At 38.6% G+C, this 26,080-nt stretch overlaps 1 protein-coding gene across 1 annotated transcript in view; it reads right to left on the bottom strand.

The window, feature by feature from the left end:
* The window catches only part of LOC117991492 (carboxypeptidase A1-like), a 253,318-nt gene that overhangs the window by 115,356 nt on the left and 111,882 nt on the right, over positions 1-26,080 (bottom strand). The gene's annotated exons all lie outside the window — the stretch shown is intronic.

Below are 26,080 nucleotides of genomic sequence, written 5' to 3'. Positions count from 1 at the left end.
GAAATATAAACAGGTCAATACTAATTAAATGTAGAAGAAAACTAGGGCACTTTATATGATGTCAATAGTTGCAACCTGCCCTTAACCGTTAATTAATAAAAGAAAAAAACCAGCCAAGAAAAAGACTCGCAGTCAGACTCGCGCACCGAGGGTTCCGTACTCGGGTATTTTGCGACATTAAGCACGATAAATCAAAAAACATTATGCATAAAAATAAATAAAGGTACGGTACGGGTAAAGTCCTTTCATACAATATCTCAATTGGTATAGGTACTTAGTTATGTTACTTTAAAGTTGAAAATACATTTTGATTGTTTTTTGTGATGTAACCACAAATTCACGGTTTTCGGATTTATTCCTTTACTTGTGCTACACGGCCTACCTACCTACCAAATTTCATGATTAGGAAAGTTAGTATTATAGGTTTTCTTGACAGACACGACAGGCAGACGGACAGACGGACAGACAGACAGAGTCAGACAATGAAGCGATCCTGTTAGGGTTCCTTATTTTTTCTTTTGAGGTACGGAACCCTTAAAAGTCAAAGTCAAAGTCAAATGATTTATTCAAAATAGGTAATAAAATTACTCCCTTTGATAGTCAGATGTTGGATTTGTAAGATATAGTGGTGATAATTATTACGCAAACTTAAAACTAAAGCTACGAGGGTTCCAAACGCGCCCAGTTCAAAGATATTTACTTAATTGTTGCCAATAAACAAAACTCGTTTCATTTAACAATAATTCAAAAGTGTATTCTTAGTACTAATTAGCTTAAACGTGCTTATATTTACCTAGTGTCACGTCATCGTAGCAACGTAGCATAACAATAGTCTTTACCTCTGCTACGATCTTGCTATGACGACCTTACTACGGGTCTAGCATAATAATATGCTACCTACGCGGCGGGCGATTTTACATCTAATAAATAACAAAGATAAATAATAAGAAGTATAAATCCATAACCCATATTTGAATCATTATTAAAAACATGAAACGACGTGGACGGAGTCGCGATAAAAAGCTATTTTCTTAATATTGACTAGCTTATTCCCGCGACTTCAAATTTACACAAATTGCAACCCCCTATTTTACCCTCGTAGAGGTTGAATTTTAAAAAACCCTTTTTAGCGGATGCCTATGTCATAATAGCTAACTGTATGCCAAATTTCAGTCCGATCCGTCCAGTAGTTTGGGTTGTGCGTTGATAGATCAGTCAGTGAGTCGGTCAGTCACCTTTACCTTTTATATATTTAGATTCAGAAAATAATACCTAATTAAGTAATTTAAAAAATCATACTTACCCAGTTATCGTATCAATAAGCCAAGTTGTTTTGTAATTTAGTGAGGTGCTATTTTCAGATGTTTCAGAGCAACAGAGAGAAAGCCAGCGCGTGCCAGACCTTCTTTATTTTGTAAAAGCTGAAAGTTTCTCTGCGTACCTACTGTCCCAACACTGGGCGGAACGTTTCATCATCACGGTCAACCTATCGCTGGCTACACTACAGAACACGGGTCCCCTCTTAGAGTGAGAAGGGTTTTGGCCATAGTCTACCACGCTGGGCAAATGCAGATTGGCAGACTTCACACACCTTTGAGAACATTATGGAGAATATATCTCAGGCATGCAGGTTACCTAAAGCAATTGATACATATTTAATTACTTGAAACGCACACTACGTGGAAAAGTTAGAGGTGCGTGCCCGGGATCGAACCCCCTACTTCCGGTTAGGAGGCGGACGTCCCAACTACTAGGCTATCACCGTTTTTTAGGGGGATGTTAGTCAAGATTAAAATGTCTAATATTCTTTTTAAAAAAGAAAGAAAAAGACAGAAATTTATAAATGACCATGCTTTTCATCTAAGAAGAGCAGCACTATTACACTACACTTATAGAACCTAGTCATGTATAGTGCTCCTGGTTGTTAATGTGCCTTGACGAGGAACGGAAGGGACGAGGTGAATTTACTTAATGAAGCCTGTTAAATACAGGCTCCCGCCCATCTTCAATTTGCATGCATTGCGTCTAGGGCTAGACCTTCCGGTCCATGTAAAGGTTTGGGATTTGACTTTGTGAATGCCATTGAGGTATTTCATGATTTCTTTTTTGATTTCTAGTAAAATGGGTTAGGTATTTTTATAAAACTGTAGCTAACTGCTAAGCAGGTCTTAACAATACGTCTTACGTCATCTGACGAAAACCCGAACTTCCGTTATTGTTTTTGATCTTTGTCGGGGTGAACCGCTACTACTTTCTAGACGCTGGTGTCGTAATGTGCTGGAATGGTAACTATACGCGGTATCACAGCTTCCCTATGTCATGATCAACCCATCACCGGCTCACTACAGAGCACGGGTCTCCTCTCAGAGTGAGAAGGGTTTTGGCCATTGTCTACCACGCTGGCCATGTGCGGATTGGTGGACTTCATAGTTCATACACCTTTGTGAACATTATGGAAAACTGTCAGGCATGCAGGTTTCCTCACGATGTTTTCCTTCACCGTTAAAGCGAGTCATATTTAATTTCTTAAAACAAACATAACTCCGAAAAGTAAGAGGTTCGTGCCCGGATCGAACCCCCGACCTCCGACTAGAAGGCGGACGTCTTAACCCCACAGGAATAGGTACCTAGTTGTTTTTTTTTAGAAATAAAATATTATTTCCTTTCTCAACTTAGCCTAAAGAACCGCCGATTTCAGATTTCGGATTCCAGTCAGCAATCTTTAATATAGTCCAGTTATTCTGCAAGTTGTGTACAACTGCTAGTCCTTAATAAGACTTGTATTTAATATTATAACTGCGAAAGTGTCTGTCTGTCATTCGATTTTAACCGATTAACTGACGTTTGGTCGGTAGGTACGGATATAGTTTGCATCTCGGATGCAATGGACATTAGGCTTCTTTTTTATCTAAATATATAAAGTGAAAAGGTGACTGACTGACTGACTGACTGACTGACTGACTGACTGACTGACTGACTGACTGATCTATCAACGCACAGTTCAAACTACTGGACGGATCGGGCTGAAATTTTGCATGCAGATAGCTCTTATGACGTAGGCATCCTCTAAGAAAGGATTTTTGAAAATTCAACCCCTAAGGGGGTAAAATATGGGTTTGAAATTTGTGTAGTCCACGCGGACGAAGTCGCGGGCATCAGCTAGTGCACAATAAGTAGACGGAAACGTTTAAGTGCGTAAACCTGCCCAGAAAGAAGGGAACGATAGGCTACTTTTATCACGAAAAATTAAAGGAGTCCCTACGGGATTTCTAAAAAAGTTTAATTAATGCGGACGATATCACGGGCATCACCTTGCCAATAACAAAACGCTAATTTACAAAACGAAGCCGCACAAATACCAAGTTTTAGTATATAGTTGATACACGCTTCACGAATCTCACGACAGTCCATTCAGGGCCCCTTCTCTGTTGCCTTACGCGTTCAAACTTTAGCCTTCGCTTTATAAGACAATCCCAACCTTACTGCCTTGAAATAGGGTTGATAATTTGTGGTCGTAATCAAATCTCACCCATTTCATTTCGCGTCATGTAGCTGCTGATAGCCATTAGTGCCGTTCACTGCAGCTGTCACTTCACAAGCCGCCTGACTCAGACTTCACTATTAGATACAAGTTCTCGATGGTACTCGAAATAGTTTGCAAAGGGTAGGGCGATTTTTTAAATCATTCTACGGTAGCAAAAATTAAAGGAACCATACTTTTTAGGGTTCCTTACCTGAAGGATGCCAACGGGACCCTATAACTCCGTCTGTCCGTCCGTCCGTCCGTCCGTCCGTCTGTCTGTCAGCGGGCTGTATTACGTGAACCGTAATAGGTAGAGTGCTGATTTTTTTACTGAATGTGTATTTCTATCGCCGCTATAACTAAAAATAATAAAAACTTTAGTGACCGCCATGAAAATTAAAAAATTAAAAGTGTTATTTCTTGTACGGTGGTACGGAACCCTTCATGTGACGTGTGTGAGTCCGACTCTCACTTCAAATGGGTTGAGATGAAATGAAATAAAATAATTTAAAAATCTTTAAAATCAACTTATTTTTCACACTTTTGACAACATCTTAGAATTAAAAAAGGATATTGAGCTCCCAATTAGATATTTATCAAACTCTATGCATAGGTACATAAAAAGTTAATCCCACGCGAATGCAAAGCTTCAAGCAAGAGGTAGGCAGTCGGCAATAAAAACTGCAATACAAAGCTGGACAACCTCAAAGCTACTGTAAAGTATAATAAAGGTATGCAGATCAGTCGGTCCGCTCCGCAAACACTGGACCCTTACAACACAAAATCAAACCTTTTATTTAACACTGAGACCACGCTGGCGACAATAATGTCGTACGACATGAGAAGAATAGAATAGAATCCATATCCATACTTCCATACTTAATATTATAAGTGCGAAAGTGTGTCTGTCTGTCTGTCTGTCTATCTGTCTGCTAGCTTTTCACGGCTCAACCGTTCAACCGATTTTGACGAAATTGGGTACAGAGATAGCTTGCATCCCGGGGAAGGCTACTTTTTATCTCGGAAAATTTAAGAGTTCCCACGGGATTTTCAAAAACCTAAATCCACGCGGACGAAGTCGCGGGCATCAGCTAGTAGAATATATTTTTATTCAAGTAAGCTTTTACAAGTGCTTTTGAATCGTCAACTAGTTTAATTTACCACTGGTTCAGAATGCCATTCCTACCGAGAAGCACAAGACGAAGAAATATCAATGCCATAAAAATATTCTAAACTAGCTGCGATGCCCGCGACTTTGTTCGCGTGGACTAAGGTTTTTATAAATCCTGTAGGAAATCTTTAATTTTCCGGAATAAAAAGTAGCCTATGTAACTCTCCAGGTATTTTACTAAGTATACGCTCCGTTGGGACGTGATTGAAGTACAAAGAAACATATTTTTGCATTTATAATAGATAGGTATTAGCAGTGAAATATACCTAACTGATAAGAGACGGAAGAATTGATTCTTTTTGTATAATTATTACTTAATTCGATAAGTTTTACAGTTCTTGGAAAGGAGCAAATTTTTCAATTAAATAAAATGTTTTCGCTCGGTGATTACGATGATTATTTTTGTTTTACTTACTTGTTTTTTCTAGTTCATCAGATCCTGTTTTACGAAATGTACCTCCTTGTATAATTATATATGTACGGACTGTTGTGATTTTAGTGCGCAAGGAATTCAAATTCTGCCTTAAACAAGCCTTAAAGGGCCAAATATATCCGATTGTTTCCATGTACCTTGCAGTTACCACATAAGAGTTTATAGAGGCCTGCTACGTGTGCTTGCAGTGATTCGAAAGCGACTAGATAAAAAGTTTGAGACAAAAATTCCCTAGTCTGATTTGGCTCTTAGAACACAAAATCAAACCTTTTATTTAAGTCCTTGCACACAGAGGGCACATTGTTTGCGAGGGAACGCCGAGGGAGATAGTTCAACAACCCTTCCGCTGACCAGATAAGCAGATTCTGTGAACCATTAGAAATTGTATTATCCTTTCATCAGACCGAACGGATTCTTCTAATTGTTCTGATAATAAGTACTCTGAAATTTTCTAATGATTTTGTAATGTTTAAATTTAAAAAAATGAATAAATGCCGATTACAATAAATGACGTTTGTTTTCCTATAAAGCTTATTTCACACTACCCGATATAAAATCCGGTCAATATTGGCGCTCTCAACATTCAAACCAATTTTTATTCTAACAATTGGCGTTTCCAACATTCGACAACCTTACCGGAATATAGTATCAAAAATTGGTACCAATAATGATCGGACTACAATATAATGTATATCCCGTAGTTTGAAGCTTATGCTTTAGAATCTTTTTAGGTATAGCACATCATTTGTTGTAAAATAAAGTTCCTAACATTTAGAAATAATATGTATTTTTGTATTTCGTATTTTGTGTACCTACGCTACTTTTGAACCCGGATAATCAAAAAATTTCCACGATTTTTTTGTAAAATCTAAATCCACGCTAAAAGCGGTAATAGCTTAGGGTCAATACGTCCGCCTCATATTTAGGAGGCCGGAGGTTCGATCCCAGGTATCTCTAACTTATCGGTGCATTATATGCATTTAAACTTCATAATTTAAAATGACTTGCTTTTTCGGTGAAGGAAACACAATGAGAAAACCTGCATGCCTGAGAGTTCTCCATAGGTCATGTTCTCAAAAATATGTGAAGTATGCCATGCACTTGGCCGGCGTGGTGTAATGTGGCCAAACCCTTCTCGTGAAGAACCCGTGCTCAGTAATGAGCCAGCTATGGGTTGATGATGATGGTGATGATTACCTAAAACATTAGCCGAAACTAATTAAGCTGAATAGATCAGAAATCAATTCGTAATAATTCTTGTATACTAGCGAAACGAGTTGAAACCGCTACGCCACGCCGTTGCTACGCCAGAGGTCTACAAAATTCTACAAAATGAAAATACAAGATCGAAATAGCAAAGTACCTATTAAAAATTTAGTTAGCAAAGTTTGCCTCAATAGTTCAACGGTATTTAGATGGTGGCCTAAAATCTGAAAGGTTCACATCCCATCCACTGGTCTTTTCATGTCTAATTTTCTGCCTTGTTGGTGTACCACTGCTACATTATTAGGTAATAAGTAAGTATTTCGTTGATTTCGAGCTCTCACCAGCATTCATTCGGCAAATCTTATGTTTTACTCCACAGATATATCTACCAAAGTCTGAATTATAACTAAACCACAATGAAATCTGAGCACCTCGACTCCATGCAGTCTTGCCTGTCATAACCCTAGAATGTGTTTAGTCTCTATAAGCAAGTAAGTATCTATTATTTATAAAGTAGTTGATATTATTTAAGTTTACCGTGTCTATTAAAATTGCAGCAAATACCCAGCAGCCAAAATCCAGTATAACGGAAGGTCAGTGTAAGCCGAGTAACAATATAAGCAGCATTTAGCCAGATTGCAATAAACATAGCGCAGTGGACGCGCAGCACAATGCTATGCCGGACATATCAGGGCACAGAGTTGCATGGAGTCGCAAAACATTTTTTTTTCCTATTAGAAAATTTCACAACGCCACTAAAGCATAATTCCAAGTGGTTTTTTGTGATACCTAATATGTAGTAACTTTATACACGCAAAACACAAAGCTAGCATAACGTCAATAAATGTCTAAATCGAAATATGTGTTATGGTAAGTATCTATTCTTGAATTGTATGTTGTTCTTTTTCAACTAAGTCTGGTTAAAATATTTTCCAACTGGATTATGATAATTTCAGTTATATAAATGTTACAGTTTTATAAAAATGGTGACGTGGATTTAACTTTAAACCGATATGAATCAAAACAGATGATAAATTAAATAGTTTTCCGTCCATTCTAAAGAAGGTGTGCTTAGATATCTAGTTTTTAAAGTGCCTTTGTAGTAAAATCTAATCGGAAACAACTTAGTAGCTTTCAAAAAATTCTTAAGTAAGTACTTAGGTATATGTCGATTTATCAAAAGACAGATAGACGGACAGACAGACACAACGAAGTGATCCTATAAGATAGGGTTCCTTTTTCCCTTTTAGGTACGGAATTCTAAAAATGTGTTAAAAAGGCGACTCCACATATTTGTTAGAAGTGCAAGGTCCCAGTCGGTCCGTCGCTCGTTAGAGAAGCTCAAATTAATGCGCGCCATTCTCCGGCTGACGCCCAGTTGTTCTTAAATCTAATTGCTCGCCACCACTACGCACCAACTGATTAATCGGACTTCCTACTGTAATGCTACTTTGACTGTTATATACGGAGGCCGTTTGAATTGTTCTGTACGGGGTCTGAGGTGTGTGTACTGTGTAGTACCTAATGTGCTCAATTTATAGGTGTCCTACGTATGTCAGAGTAAAGGACTCGCGTAACTTGGTTTTGATTTGACTTCAAAAAAAGCGCTTATTTAAAAAGCTCTCTAGTCTGTACTGGTGAAAGAATTTTTAAAATCGGTTCAGTCGTTCCAGAGATTTCTTCCTACAAACAAACTTACTAACTTTACCTCTTTATAATATAGTATAGATTAACTTCTTCGGTAAAATATTTTCAATGTCAGTAGATGGCTGGCATAGGCCCGGTGGCTGATTATGCCAGTTTTTCATCTTTGTTATACCTGAGGCCCCGTATCCACCTAAGCGGAGCGGAGAGGAGATGTGTACAGCAAACCAATCCGATTTTTAAAAATCACGTGATAATTTTTTCTCGTCATCTTTTTTGAATCTGATTGGTTGATTGAACGCATCTCCTCTCCTCTCCGCTTATAGGTGGATACCGGGCCTAATAAAGACCACCGTTTTGTAACTTGTATGTGAACAATTTTAAGATAAGTAAGTGAAGCTCAAACCGGCGGGGTGGGACGCTGACTTCAATCTACTTATTAATCTCATAGTTTTAAAGGTTCACGAATACTGTCAAAAACTGCTAAGTAAGTACTTCTTGCGACCTAGTAAACTCACAGGTAAGCTTTCTGTAAGACTATAACTACAAGACCACATTGACTCTACGAGTATTTTGTCATCATCATCATCATGATCCACCCATCGTTGGCTAACTGCAGAGCACAGGTCTCCTCTCAGACTGAGAAGGGTTATGGCCATAGCCCACGCTGGCCAAGTGGGGTTTGGCAGATTTCACAGAACTTCGAGAACGTTATGGAGAACTCTCAGGCATGCAGGTTTTCTCACGATGTTTAAATCCTTCACCGCTAAACCAAGTGATATTCAATTACTTAAAACGCAAATAACTCCGAGTAAGTTAGAGGTGCGTGCCCGGGGTTGACCCCCTACCTCTGATTAGGATGGACGTCCGAACCACTAGGCTATCACATCTTTCATAGTACTTAGTCAAAGATTATAAAATACTCCGTTCAAAGCTCACACGAGCCTTTTATCCATACTCAAACCGTCCAATTAAGCATTTAACTGAATTGCGGGGATAAAGTGAAACGAATCGCTGTTTTAAAGTCCCGGACAAACTTTTTGAAGTACCGCAAACATGCGAGGACGCCGCTAAAATAGAAGTTTAGAATTGTTCCAACGAAAAAAGGGGAAGTTTAATTTTCTACATTTTAAAACGAAAGTCGGTTTCGCTCGAGAGATAATGGCTGTAACGTGTTCACCCTTTGCGATGCAGACGAAACTTTGGCTACATGTGATAAATTATTTATTTATTTGAGACTTAAATAAATATTGGTATTTCTCTTGTATAGCATTATTTTCTAACAAAGGTTAGGGTTTTCTAAAAAACCCTGACTTTTTTACTGTTTGACTCATCAACGTCTTGGACCTAGATTAAAAGTGCCATGTATATGTCTCCATCATTCGCCAGTTCTGTATAAACTGGCCTCAGTACAAAATTATTGTAAACAATATTGGACAAGATCTACGAAAAGTGCCTCTGACGAAATAGCTCACAGCGTCCCTAGACCGTAATCATATTACCCTGTTATAAGGATACGAGGAGTAGGTATGCAGCGAAGTGTAGCGTGGCATGCTCTGCGTGGTTTCTTTAAATAATTTTAACCAATATACCACAAGACTGCTTAAGTCACATGAAAAGTGCCCTTGATTAAATAGCTCGCAGCTTCCCTATACCGTAATCATATTATTACTCTGTTAAAAGGATAGAAGGACCATTACAATGCTATACATATCTCTATCATTCACTAGTTCTGTGTAAACTGGGCTTTGTCGATATACAATAATTGTAAACATGAACAAGACCGTTCATGATCTACGAAAAGTGCCTTTGACGAAATAGCTCACAGCTTCCCTAGACGGTAATCATATTACCCTGTTATAAGGATACGAGGAGTAGGTATGCAGCGAAGTGTAGCGTTGCATGCTCCGCGTGGTTTCTTGGGCGGAATGTAGCCGTGCAGCAAAAAGTGCCTCTCGCTCGCTTCAAACGGAAGGGTCACTGGACTCACCCTCGCCTCTCGTTAACATGGACAGTGATTGTCAAACTATAAGTATAATTAGCAGACCAAAAAACTGTAATGACAACATCTTCTATCTATATAGAAGGAAACTGACTGACTGAATGACTGATCTATCAACGCACACCTCAAAATACTAGACGGATCAAGATCAAATTTGGCATGCAGATAGGTAATTATGGTGCAGGCATCCGCTAAGAAAGGATTTTTGAAAACTGAATAACTAAGGCGTAAAATAAGGGGTTTTTGTGTAAACCAGGCGAATGAAGTCGCGAGCATAAGCTAGTCTTTATATCTTCTAAATAAGTATATAAAAGGAAAATGTGACTGACTGACTGATCTATCAACGGACAGCTCAAACTACTGGACGGATCGGGCTGAAACTTGGCATGCAGATAGCTATTATGACATAGATATCCGCTAAGAAAGGAGTTAGTTACATGAATGATCTCGAAATAATTAAACTGTTTCATTACCTCTTCTTCTCTTATCAGGTCAAGCTATCTGTGTGATTTTAGAATGAAATGTAGCATTTTATAATACTCAGAACTAAAAACTGCCACTTCCGACATCATAAGGCAAAATTAAAATCTATAAACTTTGGGAGCCGCTCCGATTTGCATGCTGTATAAATCTACGTATTCTAACGCTTAGTTGCCTAATGAAAATGAGCCCTTTCTTCCGGCGGGAACGGTCAAGGGGGCCCTCGGACATCTCTGCGGGTCCGTAATGTTCGTGTGTTTTAAATGTGAATCGTAGGTACCTACTTGCAATTTATGTGAAAGGGCTTAGAAAATAGCTCCCTCGTCGTATTTGTGCGTTTGGTGATTTCGCCCAAAAACGTGCAGATGGGTATCGTTATTTATTAATAAAGCAACTTAATGGGTTTTGTACATCCTCTTTGCACACATTGTTGAGGAACGCCTCAGGTGCAGTGATATGCAGACTTTAAATTATCTGGGTTTGATTCCCGCTTTCGATTTAGTTATGCTTATTACATAAATTAAATAGAATACTCCTACATATTTTAGAGCCAAGTACTTTTACGTTCTTTATGTATATAATTACGTTCTATATATATTATAACATCAACAAAAAGTAATAGGTAAAGATAAAGAACACAATTTAATATATTGTGAATAAACATCCACCGAAAGGCGTCTAAAACAAACCGCTCCATCGAAAACTAATTAGACCCGCGTTCTGCTTTACAAGTCTAATTAGAAATTCCAATTAGATATTTGGCGGTGCCTCCTTTCAGATTCCAGTTCAAAACAATTATTATTATCGGCCACTAGGGCAGGGCCAGGTACCTTCCGGAAATCATCATTTTGTCATACTTTGATAGGCAAAAAATCTTGTGATGTAGACATCAGTACTCTTATTATAAATGCGAAAGTGCGTTTGTTTTGTTGGTTTGTCATTCACGTCGCAACGGTGCAACGGATTAACGTGATTTTTTGCATGGGTATAGATAAAAACCTGGACCTTGGTCATAGGCTACTTTTTATACCGGAAAATCAAAGAGTTCGCACGGGATTTAAAAAAAAATCTAATTCCACACCGACGAAGTCGCAGGCATCAGCTAGTCTTAGATAGTTATAAAAAAGACTTGTCCTCATATCCTGACGCCCCTGACGGACTGACTGACAGATCTATCAACGAATAGCTAGAAACCTGAAGTTTTGACAGTAGGTTCCTTTTATGACGTGTGCTCAATAAAGCTGTGATAACCTAGTGGTTAGGACGTCACCTCCTAGTCGAAGGTCGCGGTTTCGATCCCGGGTATGCACCTCTAACTTTTTGGAGCTATGTAGGTAGGTACGTTTTAAGTAATTAAATATCACTTGCTTTAACGGTGAAGAAAAACATCGTAAGGAAACCTGCTTGACTGAAAATTCTCCATAATGTTCTCAAAGGTGTGTGAAGTATGCCAATCCACACTTGGCCAGCGGGTAAGTAGACTATACACTATACCAAAACCCTTCTCACTCTGAGAGGAGACCCGTGATCTGTAGTGAGCCGGCGGCGGTAAGTTGCTCATGATGATGACTCAATAAGAAAGGATTTTTCACCTAATATAAGGAACCGATTTTCCCTGTTTAGGTGGAATTTCCAAAAATCCATCATTCGAAACTTTGGGTCAAACCTGTAGTTGCAGGCAGCCCTATTGACCACCCAAGCTGATGCTTTGATTCGGAATTATTTCGTAACCGGGGCCGCCCGGGAGAAATAGATATCTTTTTGATGTAACCACTTCCTAGCTCGTTAAACACCCGTGATACTACTGTTATGTATTTATAACTTAGGTATAAATAAACACGGAAATAATTCGCTTCAAATATAAAAGAAACGAAAGTAAAATAGCTACATTAATCTACCTATAAGAAGTTCCAATAAGAATTTACTATTTTAAAATACTTTATTATTAGATAACTTTGACACACGTTTTTACCAGTTTATATTAATACTAGCGCACGGGTAACTTAAACATTTTTTTTTGTTGAAAATAAAGCCTAGTTACTCAGGAATCATGTAGCTTTCTACTAGGTAACATATTCTAGAGTAACATCTAACACTTCGCGCATTTGCGTTTATTATTTGTTTATTTATGCGCTTCGCTATGGTAAGTACGTTTTATTAGTCTCTTTGCTCAGTAGTTGTTTAACATAAAACATTTCCGTCAATCGTAAAATTAACATCGTTTATATGAAAATAAATAGATTAACATCTCCAATTCATTTATTTTAGATGTGTTGAAATATCTGCCTATCTATTAAGTATATGTAATCTAATAACTTTTCTTTACTACTTATCACTTATTTTTGTAATTTTGTCTGTAGTTGTACTTAGGTAGTTCTACTATTTTTGCGCTTGCACGTTTATGACTGGATCAGGATTCAGGACTCAGGGCAGTCCTATCTAAATCTATTGTTATCATATTCTGCGGGGAGCACTATGAAAGGTATTGCTTAGGAAATTGTCATTTTAGACTTGCCATTTTACTTTAGAGAATGAGTTCAAGTTAGAATGGTAGATCTGGGATTTCATCAATAATTTTGATTTATAAGTATGAATTTTATTGTGTAGAAAATTCGACCCTCGAATTCTGTGTATAAATATGCAAGTTTTCAACAAAACAACTTTCCATAATATAGTCGAGCCAATTGAGCAACAAAAAAGCTTTCATGCAAGGAAACGGGCATATACGACCACGTAAACAATTTACAATAAACTTTATTTTGATCAAATTAGGATTGATTTTGCAATAAATGCAAGTGTAGTTGGAAATGCGATCTTGAGAAACTTGAGAATTTACATAAGACACTGTCAGATTCTCAGAAGGGTTAAAATCTCGAGGGCTTTCCTTGATCCGGGAGGCTTATCCTGATAATTATTTCAATTGTTTATGCCTGTCGACGGTGCATTTAGATAGCGAATTATAGTTTGTAGTGTTGTCTTCATTACTCCGGAGCTGTCGAAGTGATGTACGGCCTGGCACTTTGGGATTATCTGAGGAAGGGGAAGGCTTTGACCTAATTATAATAAGAGATAGAATGATAATAATAATCAGTGAGTGTATTCTGAGGATAGAGTTTTAATTATGACAGCTTTATTGTTAACCTAACATATATAATAATGGTTTCAGAGTAGTGATATTTGTGGAGGCTCACACTGATTATTTTTACGCCATTATGAGAAAAAGAGCTACATCTGTGATAGGCAGAGTGCGCGGGAGCTCCAACGGTATTCTGAGAATATTGACTGCGAAGTGGGAAAACCCTTTTATGAAGCACTGGGTGTAGAACACCAAGTGGTCAAGAGGGGGTATATGAAGAAAGCTAAAATTAAATTAATAAATAATAGCAATCTACTAATTTAGTTACTAACATAAATAATGAAGTCTACTTACTTAAATAAATAAATTATTATTACTGTTGCTAACACTTTATGGATGAAGTATCTGAAAAAAAATGTTTAGTAAGTATTATTATACCTATCCTAATCTTTAATCTTTAAAAATAATTTTGAGGGTTAGATAACGTTAGTCGTTCAAAGCTGACAAAAATATTGTTGGTTAAAATAATAAAATAAATACTTTACACAACACCTAGAACATTATATGGAGAATGTCAGGCATGCAAGTTTATTCACAAGGTTTTCCTTCACCGTTAAAGCAAGTGATATTTAATTAGGTAGTCTTAACCACTAAGTAAGTATAGGCTATCATATCACCGCTTTAGAGAAAGGATCATTAATAAAACAGCTTAAATATGATTACCGTAGACTGATACAGAAAATTCGCTTAAAATTTAATATGCAGCATTTCATGTGTTCACATTCTCATAATAAATTGTTTCCCCTTCGCTTCATTAGACTGAGGAAGTCGATTCTTCAAACATTAAATATGAGGAGCTTCGCTAATAATGTCTCATTATTGTTGGGATTTATTAAATTTAGGAAATACGGCTTTCCGTATCTACTTCTAAGCAGCTATACCACAGTATAAGAAAAGACACAGTAGCTCGACGCCGTTGATTTCACGGTTAAATGAAGACCACGACGACCGACCCTTGAATATAAGTATAGGTCCCGGAATTACTGGGGCTGTCTCGGGTCGCTCTCTTATCGCAGTATTGCTCTGTCTATAGACGGCTTCGTCGAACCTCTGTATAGGTAATAACATAATATCTTTACTTTGTGGCTATACCACAGAACTCCTAATAATAAGGCACATGATTTCTGAGGGCTATAGGTTCTTACCTTATAGATTGTGGATACGAAAGGCAATATGTAGATAACAATTTGGCATAAAACAATGAGAAGCATCATCATCATTTCAATCTATCGCTGACCAAGTATCGACGATTGAGCACGGGTCTCTCCTCAGAATGAGAAGAGCTTAGGTATGTCATAAACCACCACGCTGGCCAAGTGCGAAAATAGCAGACTTCACACACCTTTGAGAATAATTACCAATGAAGAATTGTCAGACATGCAGGTTTCCTCACAAAAATAGGTAGGTAGGTAAGTAGGTATATAAGTACATAAATCTGAATTTTTTTGGAATAAAGGGTGGTACCGGTAACTTGCTACGACCGAGTCCTTCCATCAGACCAGACCAGGAGACATTTTAGAAATTATAAATTCCCAATTTGCCCCTGCCGGGATTTGAACTCAGGACCTCCCACTGATAGGATCTCAGCCACCGATCTCAGCGCTCATCACTGCGCCATGGAGATCCTCATTAAACATGATTAGTGTTCTTTAAAAAAAAAAGATTAAAAAATCACTAACTTAAAAAGAAAGCAACCAAAATTTGTTGCGTTGATTTGAGATTTCTAGTACCTAAGTAGGTATTATATTATTACTAGCTGATGTCCGCGACTTCATCCGCGTGGAATTGAGTTTTTAAAAATCCCGTGGAAACTCTGATTTTCCGGGATAAAAAGTAGCCTATGTCACTCTCCAGGTCTTTATCTATACCCATGCAAAAATCACGTCAATCTGTTGCACCATTGCGACACACCGTTGATTGAAGGAAAAACCAACAAACTAACAAACCAAAAACCAACAAACAAACACTTTTGCATTTATAATAAGGGTACTGATAGGTAATAACTACTAATATGTTTGCTTTCCTAACTAAAATAGCATAATATCCTATAAAATATGCATGTATAAAAGCTTTATTCTATTACAATGAACAGATCCCTTTATCTATCCGCGATACTATCAGGTCAAACCCCGACCCGTCTCAAGGGCGACTTGGTTAAATTAATTAATACCTACTGAGGTACGTAGGTATACACTTCATTATATGTGAACAAGTTTATTTCTCTCGACACAAACATTTAAGAAATATTTTTATTTTAAGAGCCGTGACAAGCTACGTAGCTCCGTCTCCGCAAGGAAACCTGTTTGCCTGAGAGTTCTCCATAATGTTCTCATAGGTGTGTGAAGTCTGCCAATCCGCACTTGGCCAGGTTGAAAAACTAATAGCCAAACTCTTCTCATTCTGAGAGGAGGCCCGTGCTCAATAGTGGGCCAGCGATAGTTTGTCGAAATGCATGCGCATAGCCATAGTGGCACAAATTACTTACATACTTAGATAATAATGGTAGCGATTCTATAGGCGTTTTTCTAAATTTAAAATGGCTTATATTAGACTTAGAGAGATGTGTTATTCTAAAAACACACTTAAATGATAGGTCTAACCTTATTAGATTAGATTATTTATTAATTGCAAAATTGTATGTACAATAGGGTCTTAGAATTAAGTCAAATTACAATAAGTATGCCATGCAATTTTACAATAGTACATTTTTTCAAATTGTTAGGTAGATACGTGTAGTACTGTGTTTCAAGGTGTGTGTGTTCAAAGGCTGGCAAAGCATCGGCAGTTCCCCTGGTGCAAATGTTCATGGGCGGCGGTAATCACTTCACACCATGTGACCCGCCTGTTCGTTTGCTCGCTATTTGTATTATAAGAAAATTAAATCATGTCCTGCATCGCCATTTCCATCAGTTGGTCGCCATACACAAGGGCATAATGGCATTATTATGAATAGAACCCGGTTGCCTACGATACAATCTGATCCCGTAGGTACGCGCCTCAAGAACGGCTTAATTAACTTAATAAATACACACTCCATTTCATTACGTGCATACGTCAAATATCATCGCCTACGACGCTATTTATGATACAGACAAACAGAATCTCATATCTTTATGGAGGGTCGATCTCGTTTAATGTTCACGGGATTTGCGTTTATTAGTTTTGAGCCTGTTTATTTGCATCGAAGTGAAGAATGTTTGAACTCATTTTGACATAACGGTGTTTATAAATAAAATTATCCCATCCTCGCATCCAATCTCAGACCACGTCATCACTTTACATAAGGTGTGATTGTGGTCAAGCGTGTGCCGTGCCTATAAAGAATAAAAAATAGAAAAAAATGCCACAGCAATCGCTACACACTACACAGTACATACTTAATAAAAAATAAGTAATTAGATATCATTAAACTAAATCTGAAGCCGATTGGTGTAAATAAATGTGAATGTAGATAGAGACTAAGCAGAGCTAGAGTAACCGACATAGCTCAACGGGTTGCGAAGCTGAAGTGACAATATGAACCGGGCACCAGACGTCGGGGTCCCAGGGTTCTGGAATAGCGAGTGGCGACCTCGCACCGAAAAGCACCGCGCGTTGGGTGAACAGTCGACACGGAGAACAAACAGAAAATAAACAAGTTCACTAGGGCCACAACTCACAAGCCAAGAACGGTGGGCCCTAGTCGGTGAAAAGAACGACACCAGGGCACAAAGTTGCTCTGTGGGCTGCGCCCCACCCGGGTAAGAAGACCAAGCTTCAAGGCCTGTACCCCCGCTTGGCCGTCCAGCGAAACGGAGAAGACGCGCACGTCAAGCGAGTCGAGGGGAGCTGCTGGATTCAGATAGCGCAAGACTGGCGTGTGGAAGTCCCTACAAGACCTATGTTATGTGCCTATGTCTAATAGTGGACCTCTACCGGTTGATGATGATGATGATGCGTAAAGTTTTGATTGTTGCCGCGTCGTTGTAACGATATTTCCATATTATTGTTTCGTACGCCGTTGTCCATCGTCACAAAGCGATTTAGAAATCCGAAACTAACAAAAACAATCTGGCCACGGCAGACGGCGTGGCACCAACTTTTTGCATGGATCCTAAAACAAATATGGCGAACACCGCTGACATGTGATCGATATATCAATGTGTCGGAAATGGTCACGCGAACTGGCGAATGATGCTAGTTTTTGTGGGGGACGCTTGTGGGGTTGAACTTAGGCAAAAAAGGTTAACAAGTGATTTTGTTTAGCCGATATTTTATGGATTTGGCATGATTCGACGAGGTTCTAGACTTTTTAACGGTCTACTTAAATAAATTATTAAACAAATAGGTACCTATCCACCTATGGGTTTTAATTTAGGTACCTACCTATTATTATTATTTACGTACGAACGAATGGCCACAAAATGGCTGCGAATAATAATGATAAAAGACCGTCAATACTAAAATATTTATTTATCAAATACGAAGTACTCAGGAATTTCTAGTGCTTGAAATAATAAAAAGAGCTTGTTTGGGATGCAACTTGTGTAGACACTTTAGCTGCATCCCACATTCAGGCGACCTCCTCTATGGCGGGTGCAGCGGCCATCAGCGCCGAACAGGCCAAAAGGCGCAAATATGAAAACCTCGATGGGAGCTTCGTATTCGTGCCTTTTGGTGTGGAGACCTTGGGGCCGTGGGGCCCGGGGGCTCGAGCTCTTTTTGAAGAAATTGCGAAAAGAGTTATCGAGTCAACCGGGGACCCGAGAGCTGGCAGCTACCTTGGCCAAAGAATTAGTTTGGCCATCCAAAGGGGTAATGCTGCCAGCATCTTGGGTACAATGCCTCGCTGCGGTGGTCTCGATGAGGTTTTAGATTTAATTTAATTTATTTTAGTTTTAATTTAATATTGTTTTCTTTTTTTTTAGATTTAAGTTTATTAATAGTTTATTTGTTTCCATCTTCAAGTAATTATTAAATAATAAAAATTTAAAAAAATAAAAAGAGCTTCAATATCTCATAGGTACAGCCGGCTAAAAGAAAGCAAACAAAGGGGTTAGCCAAAAACACTTTAAACTCGGCTAAAAATTACCCCACGCGAGTAAACAGAATCATCATTGTAGCACGTGTAATTTCGCGTTCATTGGTCAATACTTTGCAGGAAAGGTGGGTAGGCCCTGGTGAATAATTGAGCTATATGAGATGGGCTAGGAAATAACGTTATGTAAGTATCTTAAAATAAGCGTATCCAAATTGTTTGGCTGTACGATTTAAACTTATCAAACTAAAGAATCGTTCTATCGGCCAATTAAAAGTGCCTCGTTAAGTACCTATATTAGAGGGGAAATGTATTAAAGGTCTAATGATAAAACGAAAGATCTAAAAAGGGAGCCAGAATACAAAATCTAACATTTCAAACTCGGTCGAAAATTACCCCACGCGGGTAAACAGACTCATCATTGTAACACGTGTAATTTCGCGTTCACCGGTCATTACTTTGCAGGATAGGCGGGTAGGCCCAGGTGAATAATTGAGCCACGTGAGATTGAGCTCGGGGAAAATATGAAATGATTGTGTCCGGAGTTTTGACCCGTCGTGTCTGCGCCCGACAAATGGCCTTCTAAATTGTCGGATTTATGTACTTTTCAGCGTTCGCGGCGAGCGGTTGTTACTTGTTTGTCGCTATGGAGTGTGATGAATTTTCCTGTGAAAAATTGGATCATCTTTTGTTTATTTCATTTTAAAGTTTGAAACACTGACTACGGACTAACTCACGGTCATCTACAGTCACTCACTTTTCTTTTTGGTTGGTAATTTTATAGCGTACCTAATATTAAACGTCATCCATACTAATCCATACTAATATTATAAATGTGAAAGTGTGTCTGTCTGTCTGCTAGCTTTTCATAGCTTATAACATACACCTAGGTAATGTTGATACTGATTGATACGATGTACCGATTTTGATGAAATTTGGTACAGAGGTAGCTCACATGCCGGGAAAGGACAGTCTACTTTTTATCCCGGAAAATAAAGAGTTCCCACGGGATTTTTAAGAACCTAAATTCACGCGGACGAAGTCGCGGCGTTGGGCCGTGAAAAGCTAACAGACAGACAGACAGACAGACAGACACACTTTCGCATTTATAATATTAGTATGGATTTCTAAAAATGAGAGATGCATACCCAGGATCGAACCCCGACTTCAAGAATAAGAGGCGGACGGCTTAACCACTAGGATATCACTACTTTTTTCAACCTGAACAAACACTATCAAACTCCATAATCCCCACACAAGACTCGGCTCGCACACGCCGCGGTGTGACCGGGAAGTGAACCTGACACCGCGGCGGCCACCAAGGAGCTTCCTAGTTTTTGTTACCGCGATTTATAGTTCCGGCCACCCGCTCGCACGTTTGTAAATAAATAGCTATGAACTTTGTCACAGTCAAATCCTGGACCTAACGATAGTTGCGTACTTGACTGCGACTAGTTGTTTTTTTTAATACTATTTCAAGTTAGCCCTTGACTGCAATCTCACTTGGTGGTAAGTGAGGATGCAGTCAAGGCAGTAGCGGGCTAACTTTTCCCTCTTAACAAACTTTAGGGTTGTTTATTTTTATTTTATACCATTACAAGTTAGCCCTTGACTACGATCTCAGCTGGTTACCACCAGGTAAGTTTCTGCAGTTTCAGATGGTAGCGGGCTAACTTGGAAGGGGTATGGCAGTTTTTATTTCACCCATATCCGATGTCGGTTTCTACACGGCATCGTACCGGAACGTAATAATCGCTTGGCGGCCCAGTTTTGCCAGTAAGTAGGGTAATACGAACGTAGCCTCCCACCATCAGATAAAACCACTGTTTCAAATTAGACCATGTCCGCGTCCACGACCCTGAAGACTTGCACTCGAGACGTGTCCAAGACGTGTCCAAGACTTGGACACGTCTTGGACACTCCAAGAGCCTCGACTAGCTAAGATACTAATCCATACTAATATTATAAATGCGAAAGTGTGTCTGTCTGTCTGTCTGCTAGCTTTTCACGGCCCAACCGTTCAACCGATTTTGACGAAATTTCGTACAGAGATAGTTTGTATCCCGGGGAAGGACATAGGCAGTAGGCTACTTTTTATCCCGGAAAATTAAAGAGCTCCCACGGGATTTTCAAAAACCTAAATCCACGCGGACGAAGTCGCGGGCATCATCTAGTTCATAATATTATTACAAAATTCTAATCTGTTGCTATTGCGTTTTGCAACAATTTTAATGAAATCGGCATCCCACCGCCCTCTACGCTTATTAAAGCATCCGAGTACTAGCTCGCGAGCTTACAGGTGAATGTAGTTCAGAGCTTATCGACTAGATGGCGCTTTTAAAAGAATTATGCAATATCTTACCTTGTGAAAAGCTCGAAGGACGTAGGTTTGATCTTTTGGATATTATGAAGGATTTTAATTTTGAAGTATGCAATATATGCAGATGATTTTTTCTATGAAGAGAAAACTAAAATTTATAATATTATGCTATGCTTACACCTTTTTCCAAAACGTTCATCAACAGTTATACCTATTGTCAAGTCAGTCAATCTACGATTCTACTTGTTTGGTAGATAGAGGTTATAACATAGATCCTCCAAAATACACTCTAGTTTTTAGAATATTTGGGAGGATATGTGTGGTTCTACATGATGGTGGTGCTTATTTTTGGCTTGGTGGCATGCTTTTCCTGTATGTTTAGCTATGGGAGGGCGGGCGTTACATATCGCATTCAGATTTGTCTGATTCGGTGGGTTATGACTTATGGCAAATTAAGCGTATGGTTCCTAGTAGAAAGTAACGCGTGCTTCATAAAAGAATTATACCTATTTTTGTTTTACAAATTTCGTAAAACACAAAATAAATAACTTAATTATTATCTGTGGCCCATTTTGTATTTTATTCGCTCGCGGACGCGCTAAAAAGCGCCCATGCATAATTACCTCCCGTGAGGATCGGTGGCCGGAGCGTGGTTTCGGCAATGTGTAGAGTCGGCATAGTGCCCAACATTTTAATTTTTTTTAATGGTGACTAGCCTAGCTTATCCCCGCGACTTCGTACGTGTGGACTACACAAACAAATCCTTATTTTACCTCCATAGGGATTGAATTTTAAAAAAAATCTTTTCTTAGCGGGCGTCTACGTCGTATTAGCTATCTGCATGCCAAATTTTAGTCCGATCCGTGCAGTAGTTTGAGCTGTGCGTTGATAGATCAGTCAGTCAGCTTTTCCTTGTATATCTAAACTAGCTTATGCTCCGGAAAGAATCAATACTCAAAGTGTAATTTAAACTATTTAGTATTTACTCCCAGAAACTTCTAAAGACAGATAGGTAAGTACCTAACTATTTAAGCAAACGATGATTTTGATTTTATGGTCTTGCGAGTTGTGAAAAGTAGAGTATTAAACTTGAGGATAATACTGTCTTAGTCTTGGGCGCCCCTAAGCCCCACGCTTTACTCAGGATTCTAGAAACAACACCCTCACTACACTTGGGAGTTGAAATCCCTCGTTACGCTTGAGATTTATTTCAGGGTATGTGACGTACCTATACCTATTAATCTACTATTACGTAGGTAAGAAGAATGCCGAATAGGTAACTTAGTGGTTACCCAAATATTATAACCATATTACTAACTGACACTGAAAGAAGTGCCACTTTTTCAACCGACAAGTTATCTTTAAGACTAGTGCGCATAGGCGGTTAAATCCCTGTCTAAGGCTAGGCGCACATGGGCAGTTAAATAACCGCCTGGTTAATTAGCCGCCTCCATACATCATACGACAATGTACATATGTAGTTATATTTTCGGTGCACAAGCGACAATACAATTTCAAAGTACTAAATTTTGATTAGTCCATTATTTAGCCGCCCGTGCGCATCTAGCCTTACCGAAGAATATGTTTTGACACTTATTGTATTAAAATTTTGTCGGATTTATTCATCAACTTACCTAATGTATGAAAATCACAAAAAAAATGAATTACAAATAACCAAAAAATTGTCCACTCTACAGATGTTTCTGGCCGTTACGGAACTCTTTTGTATGCATTTATCGGTGAATTACAACGTCGAGCTGCAGTGAAAATACCCGTCGCACATGCCTATTATTTATGCTACTGTATATAATGCTATGTACTAACGAACATTGTAGGCAGAATTTTTTTAACGTCGAGTCTCAGTTGTTTTAATACATATTTTAATAAATATTTTTTCATACAACACTAATGACTTCACAGTGGTTACGTTTTAAATCTATACGTCATTAAATTAAATTAAATGAATTTATAAATGTTTAAAATTTCCGTATCGCGTGGAGACCCTGGGGCCACGACGTCAATGCTAAAAAAAAATTAAGAGACATTTCACCGCGGTTAATAGCCTCATTTGCCACCAGTCTGATTGCAGCCAAGCGCTAGTCTATTAATTATTATGACTTATTTTTGGCCTGGCTGTCCAGCGTGAAAATGCAGCCAGTATTCTTGGCACCACGCGGGTACAGTAATTAGATAAGGCTAGAAAAAATTTATGAAATTATGAAAAAGACCTAAGCGAAGGATAATAAATCGAATCTGAGAAAGGAGAACACCGTGAGTGTACCTAACTGAACTACCACGATTTTCCAGAATCTTTAGGTTCATATGAAACTTAGGGTCGTACCTACATACCTAAAGCATTAAACGTATAAGTATTTTGGTATGGACCTATACCTTGGCAATTTCAGAACAAAGGTTCTTATCCCTATAAAATAAAAATGTCCCCAAAATATCCCTCATTTCAATCAAATTAATTAAGTGTCCCTGTCTATTCATACATTCTAACGTTTGTACTTTGTACCTATGTTCCTCTTCTGAAAAAGATTTAAGCGAAGGTAATAAATGGAATAAAAAGGTAAGAAAGGAGAACACCGCGAGTGTAACTGAATTACCATGAAATTACTAATTATTTAGGTTCATATGGATGTTTACTGTCGTACCTACATATTGGCAATTTTAGAAACAAAAGGCTCTTGTCCCTAAAAAAAAAAACCTAAAATATCCCTCATCTCAATCAAATTAAGTGCCCCTGGCTATTCATATGTTCTAACGTGTGTACCTATGTTCCTCTTCTGAAAAAGACCTAAGCGAAGGTAATAAATAGAATAAAAAGGTAATAAAGGGGAACACCGCGAGTGTAACCGAATTACCGCGCAGGATCTGCCCGGGCGTTCATTAGTCGTGTTTGTACAAAGCTTTTGCAGCCAATTAATAGATTTACACGATGACTATTAAATCAATGAACACGCCTACTGTCTGTATTTGTTCATATTACCCTCTAATACCTACTCGTAGGTGTCATTATAACACCTAGGTTTAATTATCTTGATGATTCCAGCAACTTCGTTCGTGTGGATTTAAGTTTCTTAAAAATCCCGTTTGAAGTTTGAACTCTTTGATTTCCCGGAATAAAAAGTAGCCAATCACTCTTCAAGTCTTTAACTAGCTAGGTATATTCCATGTGAAAATCACGTCAATCTATTTCTCCGTTGCAGCGTGATTGAAGTACAAACTAACAAAAAATCACACTTTCACATTATTATCCAGTGGGGATACCTAAGTATAGTACGCAACAGATCAAGATGGCAGTCGGGGTATGAGGCGTGGGGACGCCCCGCACACCCGCACGTCACCCATGCTATCCTTCACCGGGTTAGCGCGGGGGTTGTGCGGATGTGCGGGGCGTCCCCACCCCGATAGCCATCTCGACCTGTCGCGGTCTATAACCGCTTGAGTGTTGCAACTTTTATATACTTATCATTTTCAGTATGCTCTGAAAGTTCTTTAGGACTATCATCGGTTGCAAAACGGGCAAATTAGGTACTTAGGTATACCTACTGCTTTATTTATAATAATTTCAAACTTTTTACCTACCTACCTATATTTCCGTCACAGAAAATTGAGCTGAGGTCCATGAGAGCCATGACATACCTATTTACCTCTTTTTAAATATACAATGTTGATTCACGAAATGGGAAAACTAGGAAAAGCACGTTCCGCTTCGCTGTTTGTATTTTTGACAGACCACCTCAACTAACTATACAGACGCACCACAAACCCGAAAACCTACATCCGTCCGATTTGCAAAATAAACAAACCGTATCGAATGCAGCCGAACTAAATCGATAGGCGGACGAATCGTCAAACTTTTGCAATATCGCCAGCTTCCTGATACGTAGGTACGTCGAAAACTGCCCCTAGATCTAAAACTAGATACATTCATAGTTGTATAGGTACTGCTACTTTGTATAAAAATACAGCTGGCTTGAATAAAAGTCTTCAAATTACATACAGGCCTATTATTTAACATCGAGCTGAAACTTTATAATGTACCTATCTAGTACGCTACTTTTACACTAATTATTCTGTGATTCTATTGTTATTAAACTAAGACTTTCTCATCTGAAATTAGGCAGTTTGTCTGACCACCTAGTACCCACTTTGTATAAAAATACAGCTGGCTTCAATAAAAGTCTCGAAATTACATACAGGCCTAATATTTAACATCGAGCTGAAACTTTATATGTATCTAGTACCTACGCTATTATTACACTAATTATTCTATGATTCTATTGTTATTAAACTAAGCCTTTTTCACCTGAAGTTAGGCGCAGTTTGTCTGAACACCTAGTGGGGAGTCTGTAGTTGTAAATTGGTAAATATCTTATTAAAACAGTAGTTTCTATATTTTATAGAAATAGGTGCACCAAAAATCTATTTTGCTTTTATTAAACAATGCAATGGGCGCGTAGATTCTGTAAAATTTCTAGGTAGCTATTGATATTTGCAAAACCCTGTGATTTGTTCATTTATTGGCGGGCATTCATTTACTGGAAGCCTTTACCGTACATTTCGAATTTCATCAATGCAACGCAAATATTTATTTCGATGAGCGAAACTAAATATGGCCTACTAATACACCAAGACGGACAAAAGAAATATAACTCGCATTGAGAGCCAAAAAAGCGTGATAACTCGAGGCCTTTTTTTGGTGGAATATATCCCCAAAACTAGGTTAGTAATACGGTTACAAAGGAGTCCGTTGAACAATACTCCTCTGACATACCATTACATGGTGGATATAATTAGTTATGGTGTATGGATTTAGATTTTGTTGTTGCGATAATTTTTAGGGTTCCGTACCCGAAGTGTACAAATGGGACCCTATTACTAAGCCACCGCTGTCCGCCCGTCTGTTTGACAGCAGGCTGTATATCGTGAACCAGAATTTTCACAGAGTACGTGACAAATCAAGATGGCAATCACGGTGGGAACGCCACGCACACCCACACAGCCCCCGTGCAAATCCGGTGCAGGATAGTGCGGGTGAATGACATGCAGATGTGCGGGGCGTCCCTCCGCCGCATACCCCGATGGCCATCTTGACCTGTCGCGTACTACCAAGGTATTCAGTGTTCTGAGTATTTAAAT

Source organism: Maniola hyperantus, chromosome 19 (assembly GCF_902806685.2).
Source record: "Maniola hyperantus chromosome 19, iAphHyp1.2, whole genome shotgun sequence".
NCBI lineage: Eukaryota > Metazoa > Arthropoda > Insecta > Lepidoptera > Nymphalidae > Maniola > Maniola hyperantus.
Note: the sequence above shows the minus strand (reverse complement) of the source record. Positions and strands in the feature narration are given on the sequence as shown.